General features: G+C 41.2%; 1 protein-coding gene across 2 annotated transcripts in view; it reads left to right on the top strand.

The window, feature by feature from the left end:
• Window positions 1–20,328, top strand: part of LIN7A (lin-7 homolog A, crumbs cell polarity complex component) — a 316,647-nt gene that overhangs the window by 2,425 nt on the left and 293,894 nt on the right. The window lies entirely within an intron of this gene.

The raw sequence follows: 20,328 nt of genomic DNA on the forward strand, positions 1-20,328 counted from the left end.
GATCAATTGTGGAGAGGAAGTGCAATCAGATTAAGATCTGTTCTTAAAGTTTGTTCTTGTTCACAGCCAGACTGTACCTGTCCTTCCCAGTTGCGATTCAGTAGCTCAAGAGGCAAGTTGGGTGAGACTGAATGTACCTGAATAAATTCACCAGCAGCTTACTTTGAGGTCTTGTAATTTATGGATGGTGGGTTATTGACGTCATTACTGTGTATGAAGTCAATATATATCCATAATTTCCCCTCTAAGTTGTTTTAAAGTATGATTGTTAATTATATAATAAAATTGATAAAATAAACTGATGAGAAATTTCCTACAAAAAGTAAAAAAATCTCTGAAAAGATAGTACTTATCTGGTTTCTGGGCGTAACTCTGATACTCACTTTGGAGGAGTTGGCCCACTCTTTGGGGAGCAGTTTTCCTTTTTGGCACATAAGGAGTTTGGAGTGAAGGATTCAGACAATGTGCAACTCTAAGAGCCTAGAATTCGGTGAATTAAAATTAGGACTCAGTTTCTGGTCACCTACTGGAGGATTTCACAGATGACTTCCTCGCCCACCTCTTCCAGGTGTTCTTTGACGTGCTCTGAGGTCACCCACTACTTTGGCTTCATCCAAGCATTTCTCAAACTGTTGTATCTATCTCCTTTCAAACGGAACTCTCTGAGGGAAGGGACCATTTCTAAATTCATCTCTGTATTCTCAAAGCCTTCCATAGTCCCTGATCACAGTAGAAAAAAAAAAAAAATATACGTGAACTAAAGGATTGCAACAACTTAAGCACTGTTAAAATACAGGGATTTCATAGTGAACAGAAAAGTACAGGTCATAGATTCACAACATTTTAACCCTGGGAAGAAAGGCAGGAAGAACACAGGCCAATGATTCTTAAGCTTTCTTTCCTCCCATGCTCTTGACAGATTTCCATCAGCAACCAGAGCTCTGTGATTATTGAGCAAGGAGGGTCATGGCAGGTGGGCGAAGGAGAGAAAGAGAAGAAGATGCCTTATAAAGCCCCCTTCCTAGGCATCTTATCAAGCAAACCCAAATACATAATCAATGTGTATTCTGCAGGTTCTTTTCTAGCATCTTCATTTTTCAGGTGAAAAACATGAAAGAAGCAATGATAAAGAGATGTTTTCAAGGTTACTCTGCTAGTCAGTGGGAGATTTTATGCTAAAATCTAATTTTTCTTGTTTGATGCCCTTTGGCATTATCCACAGATTCATCTGGAATCTTTAGGGCAGCAGTTTTAAGCAATCAGATCACAGCTAGAGCTTGAAATTAAGATGGAACACCCCCAGAATTCCAAAGATATCATCTGAAAGTAAAGCTCAGTAGTCTGCACTAGCTTCCTGGGTCTTGTCCGGGAAGCAAGCCCTTGCCGGAACCTGGATGGCCCCTGAAAGGGCAAACAGGATGGCTTCACATTTTCACTACTCTGTGTATATCCTAAACTCTTTTCCTTCTGTGACTAAGACCTCAGATTAACTCTGTGGGGGCCTCTTGGTGGCTTTGGTCATAGTAAGTTCCTGTTCCTCCTTGCCCCTGTCCTTAGGATTACTCATTGAGTACTTACAGCAAATCAGACCCTACTGTGGGATTGCTGCATATTGGTGAGCTGAACAGAATACCTCATGGTCTTCATGGTAGTTAGAATCTAAGGAGGGAAAGAGATTTAACACACACACACACGCTCATGTAAATCATTCATTCATTCATTGAATAAATATTCATTTATCACCTTCTGTATACAAGATGTTACAGGAATGCCAGAGACAAAGTTTCCGCTTTTATGGTCCTTAAGAATCTAGTCATGGAAATATATCAGTAAGAAATTCATTCATTCCACAACTAAGTATTGACTGTCAGCCTTTTGGAAAGCACTGTTTTAAGCAATGTGGTGGTCCTAATGAACAAAGTAGATAAAGGCTAATGGAGTTGACATACCAATGAGAGCCACACACTGAACACGTAGGTATATGAGTGCTAGTGAGAAGAACTAAGACTGGGTCAAAGAGAGGGATGTGGTGCTACTTGAAACTTGATAGTCAAGAATTGGTGCCATGGGAGGAGAGACCTGAGGAAAGTAAGGAAGCAAAATTTACAGATATCTGGAGGAATGTGCTCGAGAGAAGGACTTCACGCGTGCGTCCTGGGAGCATCAAGAAAGTCAGTGTGAAAATGTGAACACAGGGAAGAGTGGCAAAAAGCCAAAAAAAAAAAAACCAAAAAAAAACCCAGCAGAGGGTTTGTGAACTGGCCAGGGGCCAGATGATGTAATTTATAATTAGGATTTTAGGTTAGTTGAAAATATGATGCGCTTGGAAAACAATGAACATGACACAAAGATAGAGAATAATGAGGAAGGACCTACTTAGATGGCTCACTGAGAAAGTAAAATCTAATCTGAGTTCTGATGTGTTAATAAGACCCTTAGGAAAAACATTATGAATAGAGCAAAGAATACATGAAAGAGCAGTTCTACATCTGCAACTTGGCCACCATCCCATGAGTACATCCATAACCAAGCAAATGATCGGAAAGAAAAACCACCAAGAAATAACAACACTAAGGATGTATTTGGAGTAGGCATTTGGTTATAAGTATACCTCCAGGCAAGAACACTGGAGTGGGTTGCGATTTCCTTCTCCAATGCATGAAAGTGAAAAGTGAAAGTGAAGTCACTCAGTTGTGTCCGACTCCTAGCAACCCCATGGACTGCAGACCACTGGGCTCCCCCGTCCATGGGATTCTCCAGGCAAGAACACTGGAGCGGGTTGCCATTTCCTTCTCTGATACCAAGAAAATCTATAGAGCAACTGGTTGCTTCTTATTGCTAGACTAAAGCACTGTATATTATAATTAGATTTTCAAAGATATCCTGAACATTATAATGTACATGTCACTATGTGTAGATTTACATGTGGAACCCAAGTGGTGATGAGATATATTCATTTTCAGTGTAATATTTTATATTAGACTGTGATGTAGAAAGTAGTAGCTGTAATTTACCCTTGTGGCAAAGAGAAGATGCTGATAAGGAGATTAGTATGAATAGTCTCTTCCAGAATAATGTTCAGTGTAATTCCTACACCTTTGCCCAGATTTTAATCTCTACACCAGGAATGACCTTCAACTAAAATCAAGGGAATAAGCAGTGTCCAATCCATGTACTTAATACCATCATAGCAAAGAACATAGGAATACCTCAATGTCTTAAGAATTGCATGGATTCAGGCACTTTTCTTAAGTCCAGTAGCTCTAACTCTCCTTCACTTTCCATCTCAAGGTCAGAAAAGATAATACAGTGGAATTCTTCAAAATTTTACTTCAGCTTATCTTTTTACCCTTATTTTTAAGCAGAATTTTTTTTTAATCATGACTTATAAGGAAGTGTTTACATGACTTATAAAGTAGACTCAAAAAATGAACTCTTGGAGAAAAATGGATAATTAAAATAGTTTCCAAGAGTAATTGAAGTTGTGTAATATTCAATACTTGAGACCTTATAACATGATCAGTGGTTTACAGTCTGCATTTAGGCACCAGTATAAAATAAAATGCTGGTGTTACAGCCACCAAACTTTTCCGTGAGTTAAATTCAACTTGGATACCTTGCAAAAATGTAAGTATAAATCTTGATTTCTTGAATTCTAAAATAAGTTGTAATCTAAAATATTGATTAAACAAATTTTGATGTGTTTTTTCTGTAAGAAATTAAAACTTTTGTCCTTTAAAAATTCTAATAGAAAACCAAGAGCTTTTATTTTGTGGGTTTCAACCTTATGAAAAAGAAATGAGTGCAAAAGTTGACTGCAAATGAAAATCCCATGAGTGCCACACTTTTCATAAAATTTGTGATACATTAAACTTTTTCTGTCTTCCCTTTTCCCTTTCCAAGGCAAGCAGAGCTTATTACTTTATGTATTTCCCAATTCAAGCCTTGGGCAATTTCTAATCAGCTATATTCACCAGTTTATATAAAATCTGTATTTGCCTGAAAATTACTTTTGTTCACAGTCCCATGGACTTTCCTCTTCCCTTTCTCTCTTTGTTTTTTATTTATTTAGTATGAGGCGAGATTAAGGAAGAAGGAAAGTAAAAATTAAACTAGTCTTTATGTTGTTTTAAGGTTGTATGTCCTGATAGTTGTGGTGGGGAGGACAGAAAGAGGGTTTAACTATATTTTCTGACTCTTGTCCTAAAACCTTTTTACAGCCAGGTATATTTCAGTCTACAAACATTAAGTATTTGCACTCTTTCTCCTGTTTTCCATGTTTCACTAAACACTTTAAATATATACATGTATTGAATTTTCTTTGGAAATCAATATTTGAGTTTCTTTTTCCACTATACTTAGAGAATATTTTCCAGGAATCAGAATTGTTCATATTCATCTTTTCTTTTTGTCTGATATGAAAAGTTGGAAAGAGAAGGGACCAAACTTCTAAAAAGTCTTGATTATTGAAAAAGGTATTTTCAATTTAATGAGAATTTTAGAATTGAAATTGAAAATTAAGGATCAAACTTCCAGAAAAAGAAACAGAAATTTGGTGAATACCTTCTAGTTTCCTACACCAGCCATCTAAGCTCTGAGGTGTATTTGGTGCACGCTGGTCATTTACGAAAGTAATGCTTTTGCTTTTGGAGTACTTTTTCAGAATTGCTAGGTAGAGTTTAGCTATTTATTAGGGAATAGAGAATATTTGGAGAGTAGTATCAAATTGGAAGATATATACTGAGTTTTAGGGGCGCTGTTATAAGCTTTCTCTTGGAGAAAGCTCTTTACTTAGTTCTGACACTTGTCTATTAGGATGAAGTCTTCATTAGGTCAGAGACTATCCTGAATTTGTTTGAATAGAGCTCAATGCATCGTCTGGTACATGGTTGGTGCACTCTTCATATTGATTGATTGAATAAATGGATGAATGAAATTGACTTAGTTGGACTAGCTAGCTTAGAGTCATTCTTAATGCTAAAAAAAAAAAAAAAAAAAAAAGCCTTCCAACCTGTAATAATGTAAAAGTGGTAGCTACCATCCTTAATCATGTTGCTGTGTGTGTGTGTGTGTGTGTGTGTAGCAGACCTAAATGTGGAATGCTTTCCAGGGCCAAGAAGGGATGTGAGTTACCATTGTTGAGGCTTGTAGCCCTACCTCCATTGCCGACATCCACCTGCCATCTTAACTTGTTAATTTAACCAGACAAGTTAATGCCAGAAGACAACTGAAAGGGTTAGAAAAAGAGACAGGATGAGAGCCAAGCAGAATCCACCTCTTCCCCTACCCTCAACCCCAAACACACATGTAAACTATACTGCCCTATTTTTCTTTTAACCACAAGTGGATGAATGATAGAGCTGTGTCCTGATAAGTTAGAATGGCTTTAATTTGAAATCACTCTGGGTTGGCAAATGAAAACACAACCTTTAAGTCATGTTGATTACATCAGTGTTACCAAAGGTAACTCTGGTCTAGGTGATAGAGTTGTTTTTTATTCCCCATGACTGAGTTTTACTACCTAATGTGCTAGCTGAATTTGAAGATTTGCCTATTAAAAGTAAATATGCCCAAAGACTACTTGAAAAAAGTTATGCTGAACTGAAACTTAAACTGAAGTTATACTCAGATGGTATCTATCTTGGAAAACAAGGGCTTCTAAATTAAACTGGTGGTTACTTCCCTGGTGGCTCAGATGGTAAAGTGTCTGTCTATAATGTGGGAGACCTGGGTTCGATCCCTGGGTTGGGAAGATTCCCTGGAGAAGGAAATGGCAACCCACTGCACTACTCTTGCCTAGAAAATCCCATGGACGGAGGAGCCTGGTGCAGGCTACTGTCCATGGGGTTGCAAAGAGTCGGACGTGACTGAGTGACTTCACTTTCACTTTCAAGTTCCTCTAGAAACACAGTAGCTATTTCAAGTCCAACTGGTTCTGCTATATTTGTTTATTTGCCTATTGTGGTGATAGTTAATGAAATTGCAGTATGATCTGTTTTTTTTTTTTTTCTATCCAAGAATCATCTTTCACCAAAAGAAGGGAAGGGGATAGAGCAATGGGAATTACAAATGGCAATAATATTTAAACTCAAGTTAGATGGACTTTAAATGAGTTAATATGTGCAAAATACTTAAAACAGGCCTGACACATGGGAACCATTTAACAATGATAGTTATTTTTTCTGAGTCCTCAAAGTCCAGAAAGGCATCCTTTGATATCCGCAGGGCATTGATTCTAGGACTGCCTGCAGATAACAAAATCCTTGGGTGTTCTAGTCCCTTATATAAAAAGGTGTGGTACAGTTGATCATTTGTATCCTTAGGCCCTTATGTTCTGCATTCCTAGATTCAAGCAACTCATCTGTGATTCAACCCAGCTGAATCCACAGACGCTGAACCCCCAAATATGGAGGGTCAACTGTACTCCTGCCATACTGCCAGGAGACAGGGGCAGATAAGGTTTGTTATCTTCAAGTGTACGGTACCAAGAGGCAGTTGTTGTTCAGTTGCCGAGTCGTTTCCTAATCTTTGTGACCCCATGGACTACAACATGCCAGGCTTCCTTGTCCATGGATGGTTCTCCATGCTATCTCCTGGAGTTTGCTCAAACTCATGTCCATTGAGTCAGTGATACCATCCAGCCATCCCATCCTCTGTCAGCCCTTTCTCCTCATGCCCTCAGTCTTTCCCAGCATCAAGGTCTTATTTACAATGAGTTGGCTCTTCTCATCAGGTGGCCAAGGTATTGGAGTTTCCGCTTCAGCATGAGTCCTTCCAATGAACATTCAGGGTTGATTTCCTTTAGGATTGACGGTTTGATCTCCTCACTGTCCAAGGGACTCTCAAGAGTCTTCTTCAGTGCCATAGTATTTCAAAAGCATCAATTCTTAGGCATTCACCCTTCTTTATGGTCCAACTCTCACATCTGTATATGACTATTGGAAAAACCATAGCTTTGACTATATGGACCTTTGTTGGAAAAGTGATGTCTCTGCTTTCTAATATGCTGTCTAGATTTGTCATAGCTTTTCTTCCAAGGAGCAAGCATCTTTTCTTTTCATGGCTGCAGTCACTGTCCACAGTGATTTTAAGAAAATAGTCTGTCACTGTTTCCATTTTTTCCCTATTTGCCATGAAGTGATGGGACTGCATGCCATGACCTTCATTTTTTGAATGTTCAGTTTTAAGCCAGCTTTTTCACTTTCACCTTCATCAAGAAGCTCTTTAGTTCCTCTTCCCTTTCTGCCATAAGGGTGGTATCTACATTTCTGAGCTTATTGATATTTCTCCTGGCAATCTTGATTCCAGCTTGTGCCTCATCCAGCCCAGCGTTTTGCATTTTGTACTCTGCATATAAGTTAAATAAGCAGGGTGACAATATACAGCCTCGATGTACTCCTTTTCCTATTTGGAACCAGTCTGTTGTTCCATGTCTGATTCTGACTCTTGTTTCTTGACCTGCATGCAGGTTTCTCAGGAGGCAGATAAGGTGGTCTGGTATTTCCATCTCTTTAAGACGTTTCCACAGTTGTGATCCATGCAGTTACAGGCTTTAGTGTAGTCAATGAAGTGGTGGATTTTTTTCTGGAATTCTCTTGCTTTTTCTATGATACAACAGATGTTGCCAATTTGATCTCTGGTTCCTCTGCCTCATCTGAATCCAGCTTGTACATCTGGAAGTTCTCAGTTCACATATTGTTGAAGCCTAGCTTGAAGGATTTTGAGTACTACCTTGCTAGCATGGGAAATGAATACAATTGTATGATGGTTTGTACATTTTTTGGCATTGCCCTTCTTTGGGATTGGAATGAAAACGGACCTTTTCCAGTCCTGTGGTCATTGCTGAGTTTTCCAAATTTACTGGCATATTGAGTGCATCACTTTAACAGCATCATCTTTAAGATTTGAAATAGCTCAGCTGGTATTCTAGCACCTCCACTATCTTTGTTCATAGTAATGCTTCCTAAGGCCCACTTGACTTCACACTCCAGGATGTCTGACTCTAGGTGAGTAACACACCATTGTGGTTGTGTGGGTCATTGAGACTTTTTTGTACAGTTCTCCTGTGTGTTCTTGCCACCTCTTCTTAATCTCTTCTACTTCTGTTAGATCCTTACCATTTCTTTCCTTTATTGTACCCATTTTTGCGTGAAATGTTCCCTTAGTATCTCTAATTTTCTTGAAGAGATCACTAGTCTTTCCCATTCCATTGTTTTGCTCATTTCTTTGCATTATTCACTTACGAGGCAGAGACCATGTTTATTTTGGTATTCTGTAGAAGCAAGGAGCACTTGGAGATGCCTGGAGGTCAAAATAAAAAGTTTCCTGTACAATTACTAATTTGTCAGCTACCTCTTTCCCCAAATCAGTTCTTTCTTGATGCTTCTGTTACATTATTTTTTCATAACTGTACCACACAATATAGAAAAATTTCATCTATGCTACTGTTGCCCTAGCAGCATAAGTTATTTATATTCATCTTTGTGTATGTGTTGCCTATCACAGTGCCTGAAAGATAAGTGCTCAAAGGTGTGCTGAATAAATTAATTTTTTTTCATTCAAATACCGCATAGCTTCAGGGGATAAACCTAGGTAAGTTACCAAAGGATACAGGATGACAGAATTTTTATTCAAGAAAAAATTTCCTGCATTTATTCTGTTTAAAATTAGAACAGGTGCCTTCCGGGAATTCATGAACATCCTATTACTGGATTACTGGAAAAGTACAGGCAAAAGTTGAATGACAAATTGGAAAAGTTGTTATAGATGGACTTTTAAGATTCAGTAATTGTTAAGGACATGGACCAGAATTTATGTAGATGTTTGGGGGTTTTCTTTTATTCTATTTATCTGCAGATATCAAAAGTGTACTAACATAGATGGACCATGAGATTGTCATACTGAGTGAAGTCAGATAGAGAAGGAGAAGTATCGTATGACATCCCTTATATGTGGAAACTCAAAAGAAATGATACAAACGCACTTATTTACAAGACAAAAACAGATTCACAGACTCAGAGAACAAACTTATGGTTTCCAGGGGAGAAGAATGGGATGAAGGGGTAGTTAGGAAGTTTGGGTTGGACAGGTACGCAGTGCTGTGTTTAAAATGGATAACCAACAAGGTCCCACTGTATAGCACATGAAACTCTGCTCAATAGTATGTGACAGCCTGGATGGGAGGGGAATTTGGAGGAGAATGGATATATGTACATGTATGGGCGAGTCCCTTTGCTGTTCACCTGAACCTATCAACACATTGTTAATCAGCTGTACTCCAATCAGCTATTTTTAAAAAGTTAAAAATAAATAATTAAACAGTTGACTGTGGAATATATAACCAAGAGTGACTCTCTGACTCTTGTTTAGTGCAGTTTAATTGTGAAGCATCCCATGATGCTGAGAGAGGCATACAGGTGCCAGTCAGGGGTGCGAGCACTAGATCCAGACATCTGGGTTCAAATTCTACCTATACCTGCCCCTTCCTTTGCTCTGTAATCTTAGCCTGTTAAAATCTTCTCTTTCCTTTCCTTTTCATCTATAAAGTTGCAAATAATAGTAGTCTCTTCCTCCTAAATTTACTGTAAAAGTGAGAAAATGTATTTAAGTGCTTAGAACACCACCAAGTTCATACTATTAAATAAGCTGCTCAATATTGATTGATTATTCCCCACCCCCTTCTCCCCAGGGCATGGATTTTTCCCAGTGCAATAAATGTGAAGTGCACAAGCTTCAGATTTAGACAGATATGGATTTGAATTGCAGTTCTGCCACTTACTATCTGTGGGAGCTTAGAATGCTGCTTACTTTCTCCGCATTCTATTTCTTTCAGCCTTAATATAGCAATAGCGATGCCCACTTTGTATGGTGATGCATTCCTTTGGTTCTTCCCTCTCTTAGCCATGCAAGACAGAAGGAGAATCTGCCATGTGCCAGGCACAGAGTCCAAGGCTAGGGGTAAAGCGTGCAGCCCAGGGTAGACAGACATTATCAGATAATTTATGATAACATAATTTGAGTATTTTAGCAACAGCTCACACATGTTGAGTATTTATTGCACACCAGGCATTGTGCTTAGAGGTTCTCATATTTGATTTCAGTCAGTCCTGAAGACAAACCTCTGGTGTTGGTGCTGTTAGTATTTTGAAGACGTAGGAATTGAGGCAGAAAAAGGCTAAATAAAGGGATTGGAACTCAGGCTGGTTGGTATTGAGGCCTTGAGCTTAATCTCTGTGCTACACTGCAGAGAGCAAGTACACGGGCCTATAACAGGGTCTGTAACAAGCCTTGGGGAACTTGAACTTGTAAGGCATGGCAGGCACAGAGGTGCTTGCAGAGGCTTCAAAGAGCAGACAGACGGGTAGGAGGTACCACCAGGAGAATCCGTTGTCCAGACAGAAGGGAAAGTCAAAGCTTACAGAAGGGACATATACTGATGTTGGTAAAGACTAATTGTGATGTATTTTAAAAGTCTAGCACAATTATTTGAAAAGAGCACGTGTTTCATACACGGTTGTGCTTACTCTTAATCATGTTTATTACTTTCTTAGTACAAAAGATGAGAATGCCAGTATATGAAATTATAAGAAAGTACTAGCCGCATTCTGGCCCTTCTTTCCATGCTGGGCCAATGAACCAAGAGATAATGACTGTGACATTTGGATTTTCTTTCACTGATCTGTCATGCACAGGTGAAACTTCTTCACAGACTTGGAGTGTTGGCAGGCTCACAGAGGGAGCTGAAAAAGTGATAACAGGGCCCCAGGTCCCTTTCCCTACAATCTTTTCCTTTAAGTGGAACAAGTGCGGCACAACCTGACTTTTCAGGCACAAAGAGAAAAATTGTGACTTCTTTTTCTTCCTTCAAGATTGGCTCTAAATATCCTGAAGGGTATAAACACACTATGCTTACCCATGATCATTAAACTAAATGCCTTGGGGTTTTAACGTGTTTCAGCGGCCCAAGCTATGCCATATTTGTCTACCACCTAAGCAAACCTCCTGTGAGGCAACTGAAAATTACTCCTTTAGGCCAAAATTGTTAATTTTTTAACCATTTTTCACCTGAAAATAAAGGATTTATTTCCTTCTCTTTTCTGGGTACAGAAAATGTTCTCTGGAAAATGAAGTTTTTGTAAAAATATAGTGGAAGATAAAATAAGTAAAGCAGTACACCAGTGCATGTTACTAAAGGAATGATGAGGTTTTATTTGCATGGCTCAAAGGGAGATTCTGCATCCCACTAGCTTTTCAGACTTGTTTTAGTCCGTTGAGGTTGACAGATACACACCTCTGGATACATAAGGTATTCTAGATCATGTAGACACTCATTTCTTCTGATGACTTACATTTTCTAAGTATTCACAGTTTGGCATCAAATGATAACTTCGTGTAGCAAAATATTAAGATTGTATATGCTATGGACTGCAGGCTTTTGTCTCTCCCTTTCCCATTCATATGTTGAAGTCCTAAGCCCCAGTATCATTTGGACGTGGCGCCTTCAAGCAATAATTAGGGCTAGATGAGGTCATGAGGGTGGAGGTCATGATGTGACTGTTGTCGTTCAGTTGCCAAGTCGCGTCCAACTCTTTGTGACTCCATGGACTGTAGCACACCAGACTCCTCTGTCTTCCACTGTCTCCCAGAGTTTGGTCAAATTCATGTCCATTGAGTCGGTGATACTGTCTAACCACCTCTAGAGCGCTAGGGCTCTCCCTATCCTTGCCGTGTGAGTGTGTATACATCCGGGAGGCAGATGGCTGTCAGCTGGGAAGGGATTCTCACCAGAAGCTGAATTTGCCGGCACCTTGATCTTGAACTCCCCAGACACCAGAACTGTGAGAAAAAAAAGGTCTGTGTTTTAAGCCACCTAGGCTATGGCAGGAGAAGGCAATGGCAACCCACTCCAGTACTCTTGCCTGGAAAATCCCATGGATGGAGGAGCCTGGTAGGCTGCAGTCCATGGGGTTGCTAGGAGTCGGACACGACTGAGCGACTTCACTTTCACTTTTCACTTTCATGCATTGGAGAAGGAAATGGCAACCCGCTCCAGTGTTCTTGCCTGGAGGATCCCAGGGACGGGGGAGCCTGGTGGGTTGCCGTCTCTGGAGTCGCACAGAGTCGGACACGACTGAAGCGACTTAGCAGCAGCAGCAGCAGCAGGCTGTGGTGGTTTGTTATAGCAATTTAGGCTAGGACATTGTAGCACTCATCACATGATCTTGGCCTCAGCAACCCTCTATCCTAAGTAGCTGAATAAATTAGCAGTGGGTAAGATTAGCTGTACACAGATATACACTGAAGAATGCATGATTTCCTGCTTAGTTTCATTTCTCCCCTCGGTGGGTTTAGAAATCTTTGTCTTGAGACTTGCCTGGCAGTCCAGTAGTTAGGACTTGAGCTTCCAGCACAGGGGATGCAGGTTTGATCCTTTGTCACGGAACTAAGATCCCACATGCCACACAGAACAGCCAAAAGGAAAGAAATCTTTGTCTTACAAGTTCTAACATGTTTTCAAAGCTTCTTTTCTTGGATTTTTCTCCATTGTTTTCAAATACATTTAATTATTTAAATACATTTAATTATTTTTTTCTTACAGGTTTCTCCTGGGTATCTTTCAAGGTGAAATTTTCTGTTTGTAAATTATGCCTTTTCCAAATGTAAAGGAGCTGTAACTAAGCATATTACATTCAAATAATATTTTACTGATCTAATATTTATATAAGCCTTTGCTTATTTTGGGCTTCCCTAATAGCTCAGTTGGTAAAGAATCTGCCTGCAATGCAGGAGACTCCGGTTCAATTTCTGAATCAGGAATATCTGCTGGAGAAGGGATAGGCTACCCACTCCAGTATTCTTGGGCTTCCCTTGTGGCTCAGATGGTAAAGAATCTGCCTACAATGTGGGAGACCTGGGTTGATCCCTGGGTTGGGAAGATCCCCTGGAGAAGGGCAAGGCTTTTTGCTGTAAGTCTTTCTTTTAATGTTGGGGGTAGAGTTTATGGTATTTGTCTTTAACTTGTCACAGCCTTCCTTAATATATTTCTGGCTGCTCCCTCTTGGTTTTTATGCTATTGCTATTTCTGTGTCATAAATGCAAAAGTCAATGCTACTAATCGTGCTTTAAACCAGGGCTTGGTTATAGACCCGAAACCAAATTCAGCCTGTGAGCTAAAAATGATTTTTTTTTACATTATTTTAAAATGGTTGGAAATATAAAAAAGAAAAATATTTTGTGATACATGACAACTGTTTTAAATTCAAATCTCCATGTTTATAAGTAAAGTTTTATTGGAACACAGCCATGCTCATTCGTCTATGGCTGCTTTTCGGCTACAGGGGCAGAGTTGAATAATTGCAACAGAGGCCATTTGGTCTGTAAAGCGAATACTATTTACTCTCAGGCTCTTTACAGACAATGCCTGCCAACCTTTCAGAGCATTAAAGAAATAGGAAAGAGAGAATGGCTTTTAAGTTTGCATTCAGTTTAACCATTTGAGTTGCTTGAAACTCAGCTTGCAGTCTTCCTTGTACAGTGTCCCAGATGGCTCTTGCTCTTTGCTCTCTCCAGTCCCCCAGAGGTAGACTACTGTTGCTCAAGTCTTGGTACTTGCTAGCCCGGTGGTGGGAGACAAAGGAGCTTCTCTGTTGTCCCAGCCCAGCCTTGGTCTCAGGAAGACCCTGTTCCTGCGTTTCAGGAATGGGTTTTCTCAGTGATCCTCTCTCTTCCTGGTCTACCAGACTAAACCTTTCCCTCATCCTTGGAGGGTCTTGGTGGGAGAGCTCCCTGTCCCTTCTTCAGTGGTAGAGGACTGCTAATAATACCGGTATAAGATCGCAGAGTTAGCACTCTTTCCTGCCTCCCTCTCATTCCGCCTGGGGTGGGTGCATGTATGCATGCTCAGATGTGTCCAACTCCTTGAGACCCCATGAACTATAGCCAGCCAGCCTCCTCTGTCCATGGGATTTCCCAGGCAAGAATACTGGAGTATACTGGGGGAATACTGCCATTTCCTCCTCCAGGGGATCAGGATTCTTTATCACTGAGCCACCTGGGAAGCCCCCACCTTGGGGTAGAAGTGTTTTATCTGTCTCCTAGCTGTAATGGGTTTTTACTTTTACTCTTAACTGTGATCCATTCTTTCTCATCAGCTCCTAGTAAAAGTTTGTGAAAAAAGCATGTGAAAGACTTCCCTGGTGGTCCAATGGTTGAGATTTTGCCTTCCAAAGCGGGGGTTGCCAATTTGATCCCTGGTCAGGGACCTAAGATCCCACATGCCTCGCAGCCAAAAAAACCAAAACATAAAATAGAAATATTATTGTAACAAATTCAATAAAGACTTGAAAAATGGCCCACATTTAAAAAAAAAAATCTTGAAAAAAAGAAGGTCTGGAATTATTTGCCACTCCCAGAGGTTTTATATTGTCATGTTAGCTCATGTTTGGACTCTCCTCAGTCAGTTAAACATTTTAGCTAATTCTCTTCCCCACCTTGTATGGCACCTAGTGTCTCTCCTGCTGTGCTAGGTGTGAGCCTGGCTCACCTTCCCTCTCCGCTTGGATGGGTTTCTATACCTTTTACTATTACTGTTGTGCAAAGTTAACTCATCCTTATGTGAGCTGTAATTCACACTAACCTAATTGAGTAAGAAAGTGTATTCCCAGTTGGGGAAATAGACTTTGAAAGCATTTTTGCAGCCTGGCTAATATTTGGTATTTATTTGCACTTCTGAGCAACTATTTGGTTAGGCAGACTGTCTTTATGTTGTTGCTCACATTTCAAATTAAAGTTCTATTTAGAGACTAATTTGAGTGAATCCGTAGTATGGCAGACTGAGCTAACATAGAACCTCTCCGATTACAAACATCAAGATGTGCCAGATAAAAATCTAACAATTAAAAAACTCTCTATAGTTTGGATTGCAAGTAAGAAAGCGTAATCTCCAGGTGCCAGGAATGAAAGGCTATGTGAGGCTGTAATGGAATTGATATCGAGCTGACATCTTGGCAGGTGAGGACAGAGGGAGATGAAGTGGATGCCAAGTGGTCATAGACTGAGAAATAAGCCCATGGCTAGGGACAAAGCAGGTAGTGGAGGAAATATGTTAAATTTTCATTATGCCCGTACCCTAAACTGTATTACTTAGCTTGGAGTCTGAATATATACCACTGAGTTAGTTCAGAACACTTTCTCTCGAGGAACTTAGATAAAATGAATCTAAGCCTAGGACAGACTAGAGGAAGTAAAATGAAAGCACTCTTAAGAAACATCCAGTCACACTGGTTTCTCATCAAAGAAATAATCCCTGCCAAATGGGAGCTCACAAATAAACATTAGAAACAAATGAGGAGAACATAGGAATGAGTCAGTGCTGACAAGTCAGGGGGTGAGTGAGTTCTGTGTTTTGTGCAGAAGGAACAGAAATTCATAGAGAAGAATGGGAAATATAGAAGAAATCAGAAAGAGACCATAAACATATTTATAATGATTTAAAAGTGTACTCTAAGAAATAGAACTTATAAGGAAAGAATATGACACTGAAAAATAGTAAGTATGCTAAGAAAGAAGACTTTTAAAAAATAAAATGACATTAAATTATATTCAAGTTTTGAAAAACTTGAGAACTTCTATTTATAAGACCATTTAAACAATTTACATATAGGAAAATTAGCACTGTTTTGCTTTATCTGATACTATAGGCTTATATTAGAAATGACTGTGGAACCTGAATAGAAGCTATTGTCGGTTAAGTATCAAAACAACCAGGAACTGGGGGTTAGCTTTATGTTTAGTTTTGATTTTCTGAAATGTGAAAGTGATCATGTCACTCTTTGCATTAAACTCTTTGGTGGCTTATCATTTTCCAACATTTTAAATATATCTTAATATGTTCTTAATTTTATGAACTGACCATATGCTGAAAATAATTTATGTATGGCCTTTCCTTTTTACTATGTATGTCCCAAATGCCTAGAACACAGCCTGGCACATTGCAGGTGTTTAATGAATGTTCGTTGAATAAACAAACTCAGAGTCTTAGCCCTGTTCTCTTTGTGAGGAGAAACTTTCCCTTCTTCTTCCTCCCTTTTCTTGGCAAATTCCTATTTGTCTTTTTAGCATTTGGGTTTCAGATTCCACAGTCTTTTCTTGTTCTCTAAGACTAGTTTGGTTCCCTCTGTTTTATGCTTCCTTAGCAGTTTATAATGCCCTTTTGTGTGTGTGTGTGTTCAGTCACTCAGTTGTGTCTGACTCATTGTGGCCCCATGGACTGTAGCCTTCCAGGCTCCTCTGTCCATGGGCTTTTCCAGGCAACACTGGAGTGGGTTGCCATTTCCTACTCCAGGGGATCTTCCCGACCCAGGAATTGAACCCACGTCTATTGCATCTCCTGCATTGGCAGGATTCTTTACATTTGAGATATCTGGTGAGCCCACCCTTTTGTACATTCACTCAGATACTCACCCCAGTATTTCTTGAGTGCTTACTAAGTCTTAACTCCTGTTCTAGGTCCTGGGGATTCAGCAGTTAACACAGACATAATTTCAATTCTTGTGAAGCATATATTCTAGTGAGGTGAGGGTGGAGGGCGCACAAGACAAACAAGTGAGTACATAGTACTTTCTATAATTTTAAGTCATCTGGAGAAACATAGGGCAAGGAAAGTAGGGGTGGATCTGAGGAAGTCCTCCTGCATTAGATATTAGTAAATAAGGAGTTTTCCCTGAGGATAAGTGGAGAAAAGTGGCCCAGGGGAAACAGCAAGGGTAAAGGCCTTGAATGAATAATATTCTGAAAGTATTTTAGGAAAAGCACTGAGGCCTGGTATGCCTGGGGCAGTCAACAATGGGAAGGGTAGAAGTCCATGAAGATAAAGAGACTTTTGGGTCTCCAGTTTTTTTTGGAGGGGGCGGGGGATAAGGGGTCTTCCCTGGTGGCTCAGATGGTAAAGAATCTGCCTGTAATGCAAGAGACCTGGGTTGCATCCTGGGGTGGGAAAGGTGCCCTGGAGGAGGAAATGGCAACCCACTCCAGTATTCTTGCCTGGAGAATCCCATGGACAGAAGAGCTGGCGGGTCACAGCCCATGGGGTCGCAGAGTCGGACACGACTGAGCACGAACTCGCACTCGGACAAGTGGTGTCGTTTTAGTTGTCAGTTACGTCTGAGACGGGCAGGGCGGAGGGGGAAGGCGCAGGGTGTGGGTGGGCTCTGCACGGGGAGTCCTCGGAAAGCCAGGTGCAGCCCCAGGAGCAGCCGCGAGGCGGCGCCAGGCCGCTCCCGGAAGTGCGGCCCGAGGCTGGGATCCGGGATTGTCGGCGCCGGCAGGCCTAGCCTCCCGGCGGGTGGGCCCGCAGACGGACCAGAGGGGCTTCGCGTTGGTCGGGGGTCCGGGGCCTAGCCTGGTGGCGCCCATCTGTCTGAGGGACAGTTTGGTTGTCCCAGCCCAGCCTAGCCCCCGCGGCTGAAGGTCTGCACGCAGCAGTTTTCAGAGCTGCCAGCGTGGTTGGGGCAGGGTCCCAGGCCGCCCGGTCAGCACGCAGGTGCTGTAGGTAACCCGCCGCCATGCGGGGTGACTGCGGCCGCTGAGGCCCGTTTGCCGCCTCAGGTTAGACTGTGGCGTGGACGAGCGAGCTCCGGAGCGAGCGTGCAGGTAGGCCACGGGCCCTCCGCCCCGCGGAGCCTGAGGTAGGCCACGGGCCCTCCGCCCAGCGGAGCCTGACGCCTGCTGTTTTGAGGACTTTGACTTTTATTCTTAAGATGATAAAGCTACAGGCGGTAGGGTTTTTAGTTTGAACGGGCTCTCGCAGCTGCGTTGACAGTAAGGGTAAAAGGTAGACGGGGAGATTAGAAAGTAATTAAAAGAATCCGTCCATATCAAAGATGATGGGGGTTCAGAGCTGGGTAGTAACAGGAAAGGTAGTGATAAGTGGTCAAATTCTGGACTTGCTAGGAAGACTTAGCCAGCAGGATTTGATGAAGGCTTGATTGAGTATAAGGTGTAGGAGAAACAAAGCGGTTAATAGGGAATCAGGTCTTTGGTTTGAGAATCAGACAAGATGCCATTTCACCTGATATTGAAAAGACTCCAAAAGAACATAGAAGGGAAGGGGTTACATCCAGGAGAAATACCGAGTTTGGACTTGTAGAGATATCTATTAGACACTCCAGTGGAGAGTTTGAATTGGCAGATGTATATAAAACTCTGGAGCTCAAGAGAAGAGGCCAGGATGGATATACAAATATGGGAATTATCAACATATAGATGGTATTTTGCCTTGAGAATCCAGGGATGGGGGAGCCTGGTGGGCTGCCGTCTATGGGGTCACACAGAGTCGCACACGACTGAAGCGACTTAGCAGCAACAGCAGCAGATGGTATTTAAAGCTGTCTGGGATCCGTCTCGTCAAGGCTATGGTTTTTCCAGTAGTCATGTATGGATGTGAGAGTTGGACTATAAAAAAAGCTGAGCACCAAAGAATTGATGCTTTTGAACTATGGTGTTGGAGAAGACTCTTGAGAGTCCCTTGGACTGCAAGGAGATCCAACCAGTACATCCTAAAGGAAGTCAGTCCTGAATATTCATTTGAAGGACTGATGTTAAAGCTGAAACTCCAATACTTTGGCCACATGATGTGAAGAACTAACTCATTTTAAAAGACCCTGATGCGGGGAAAGATTGAAGGCGGGAGGAGAAGGGACCGACAGAGGATGAGATGGTTGGATGGCATCACCGATCAGTGGACATGAGTTTGAGTAAGCTCCAGGAGTTGGTGATGGACAGGGAAGCCTGGTGTGCTGCAGTCCATGGGGTCACAAAGAGTTGGACACAACTGAGCAACTGAACTGAACTGAAAGGCATATGGAGAATGCAAAGATGTGATGTTTGACTCAGCTCTGGGTAATTATAACACTTAAAGGTTGAGAAGATGTGGAAGCAACAGCCAGGGAGGAAAACTAGAGACAGGTGATCAGAAGCCAAGTAAATAAAATCTTTTTAAGAAGATGGGAAGATTTATCTATATGAAATGGTATTAATAACAGGTGAAGTAAGACATTGTCTGGGAATTGACCATTGTGGTTAGCAGTGTGAAGGTCAATGATGGTCCTGACACTTGTTTGAAATAGTGGTTGAAATAGTGGTAAAAGCTTCATTGGTATTGGCTCAAGAGAGAATAAGAAGAGAGATGTTAGTGACAGTATGGACAACTTTTTTGGATAACTTTTGCTTTCAGAGAAATAGTATAGTAGTAGCTAGAAGGAGATAAAATACTCAGCATGCCTGGAACTCCTGTGTCTGTAAGAATGGTAAGAACTACACTGATAACAACTGCATCTATTTTATTGACTGCTTTTTGCCTGGTACCAATGCCTGACCAAAAGCAAAAGTACAACTAATTATTTCTTGAACAATAAGTACCATTTTGGTTAAAATTGTAATTAAAATTTTGTAAGGTTTAGAAGTATTTTCAGGAGATGTTACTTTTTTTAAATTGGATAAGAATATGTATTTTGACACTGGTTAAGAAATGAAGTGATCACAGATAATGTGATCATTCCACATCTACTTACCAATTTCCCATCTGGCTTAGTTAATGCTAAGTACCACATACCACCTTTATTTTAGGAAAACAGTGCAATAATGACAAATTAATTTGCTAAAAATATTCAGTGCAGGTACTTTGGCCACCTCATGCAAAGAGTTGACTCATTTGAAAAGACTCTGATGCTGGGAGGGATTGGAGGCAGGAGAACGGGACGACAGAGGATGAGATGGCTGGATGGCATCACTGACTCGATGGACGTGAGTCTGAGTGAACTCCGGGAGTTGGTGATGGACAGGGAGGCCTGGTGTGCTGCGATTCATGGGGTCGCAAAGAGTCAGACACGACTGAGCGACTAAACTGAACTTTATCTAGAGTATAGTTTTTTTAAATCATGGAGACAAGAAAGGAAATACATTTTTCTTTAGCATAGTAGCTGCTGCTGCTGCTAAGTCACTTCAGTCGTGTCCGACTCTGTGTGACCCCATGGACAGCAGCCCACCAGGCTCCGCCATCCCTGGGATTCTCCAGGCAAGAACACTAGAGTGGGTTGCCATTTCCTTCTCCAGTGCATGAAAGTGAAAAGTGAAAGTGATGTCGCTCAGTCGTGTCTGACTCTCAGCGACCCCATGGACTGCAGCCTACTAGGCTCCTCCATCCGTGGAATTTGCGAGGCAAGAGTACTGGAGTGGGATGCCATCACCTTCTCCGTAGCATAGTAGAGAAACCATTAAGTCTTTAAAGAGATGTTCATAGTATCAGAGTTGTGTGTGAAAGGTTGATTTGTT

The sequence above is a fragment of the Bubalus bubalis genome, chromosome 4 (assembly GCF_019923935.1).
Source record: "Bubalus bubalis isolate 160015118507 breed Murrah chromosome 4, NDDB_SH_1, whole genome shotgun sequence".
NCBI classification, from domain to species: domain Eukaryota; kingdom Metazoa; phylum Chordata; class Mammalia; order Artiodactyla; family Bovidae; genus Bubalus; species Bubalus bubalis.